The 1,855-nt window shown below is 35.5% G+C and overlaps 1 protein-coding gene across 1 annotated transcript in view; it reads right to left on the bottom strand.

The window, feature by feature from the left end:
• Window positions 1–1,035, bottom strand: part of kcnj6 (potassium inwardly rectifying channel subfamily J member 6) — a 7,967-nt gene extending 6,932 nt beyond the window's left edge. The window contains exon 1 of the mRNA XM_007543303.2: window positions 124–1,035. The gene's annotated coding sequence lies outside the window, so the exon portion shown is untranslated. The remainder of the gene's footprint in view (window positions 1–123) is intronic.
• Between the last annotated feature and the right edge of the window lie 820 nt (window positions 1,036–1,855).

Genomic DNA, 1,855 nt, shown 5'->3' with positions numbered 1-1,855 from the left:
TTGGAGCAGCCTCTGGTCCACTTGGTGATCACATTCAAACCAAACCAGAATTCACTTCAACCGAACCCAGACCGAGGTTTGGAGGACTGGAGCTCAAAGGTCAGAGGTCGGTTAGGTTCACACCTTGGCAAACGGACCGGAGTTGGGTTAAAGTGGACCAAACAGGTCTGGTGTGAATGCAGCCTCAGGGTTCGGTTTGAATCATTCCCTCGGCCGTCTAGCAGGAGAAATCTTTGTAATATTTTACTTAATAGCTTAAGTTAAACATTATGCATTTGAAAACAGCAGCAGATATCAATTCTGTAATTTCAATAAGTTCCATCAATATCTGAGCAGGAGCTAAAAGTTAGAAAGGGTTATCTTAACTGTTGCAGTAATTGTTGCTTTTCTTTTTAAGTTAAATAAATTAGATAATGTAATGAATTCCTGTTTAGTTTTTATGAAACGTGGTGATGTTATGTTTATATGAAATAGATCACATGGAAACACAAGGCAGCCTGTTTCCAGTACGACCCAGTGGACACATCGGACCAGCCGGATCCGTTTCCTGTGTGAAGACATCGTGTCAAATCAAAACGCTCCGGCTCTCGTTGGTTTAAAGTCCAGAGTGAAGATTCAGCAGAGCGAATGGCGTCGTGTCCCACAGCCAGAGGAAACGTTTCCATTTCACTGCTACCAGGAGAAACGAGTCCAAACCGGCCGGCGAGTTTTAACTCCTGAGAGAAACTGTTGAAAATAAATGTTTTTCACAATCGATCCTGTCTAAAGCAAAGTTCAGAGTTCAGCAAACATCCAGCACAGCTTTCTCTCCAACGCCCACACATTATGTATTTTAAATTAGTGCTGCTCTCTTTACGGTTTTAAAGATATTTTATTTTACATGAAACCAATATTTTTTCTGTGCTGCAGAAAAAATGGGATTGAAAATGAGTAAATTTACTAGATGTACAAATACATGTCAGTAAATTAAAAATGTGTTTTGATGTCTGTCAGATTGATGTAGATGTTTAACATATTTTTCATTAAGCCCACAATGTAATAAAATGTTTTTATTGGTTTGATGTAATATTTTAATCTTAAATGTCACATTTACATTAACTTCCAGTGGGTTAGGGTTATTAATTAACAGAAATAAACACCTGAAAACATCAATGTTATTAATTATATAATGAGTTTCACTTAATTGAGTTACTGAAAAACATTATTTACTGAGATGTGGCTGTAAGGGGGATTTTGTTTGAAATCTTTCAACACAATTCAAACTAAATCTTTAAATATGAGTTATATAATATATTAGCTAATTGCCATTTATATTTGTCTTAAAATAATATTTTCATTTTTTAAAAACTTTTTAAATAATTTTCTGCTTAATTGATCACCTCAGACTCTATTTTCCCTTTATCCCAAACTTCCTGTATTATAGAAATGATGCAAAATAATAACTTATAAATAACTTTTATAAGAAGTATATTTTTTTTACATATTTGTTAAAAATTAGCCTATCAGTTGAGGAGATCAATCTGTTCAGATTATCTGACACAACATGGTGACAGTTTAACAAAAACATTTTATTAGTTAGTGTAGCTTTAGCAGTAGCTAAACATAAAGCAGTAGGCCTAAAAAAACTGTTATAAAATAAACTTTTGGATGCTTGTAAAAAGTGTGATCACACTCCTGGATTAAAATGCTGTCAGGTTTTACATGTGTTCAACACTTTTCCCGTTTTAAAGCTCTCAGACTCCATTTATGTAACATCCAAACACGACCACTCTGACATCAGAGCTGAAGCTTCTGGTTCTGGAGATCCAGGATGCTGCACGGCTCTGCTGGCAGGAGGAAGCAGGAGAAGCAGGAG

This window comes from Poecilia formosa, unplaced genomic scaffold, assembly GCF_000485575.1.
Source record: "Poecilia formosa unplaced genomic scaffold, Poecilia_formosa-5.1.2 Scaffold797, whole genome shotgun sequence".
Taxonomy (NCBI): Eukaryota; Metazoa; Chordata; class Actinopteri; order Cyprinodontiformes; family Poeciliidae; genus Poecilia; species Poecilia formosa.
This window is presented reverse-complemented; position numbering and strand designations above follow the sequence as displayed.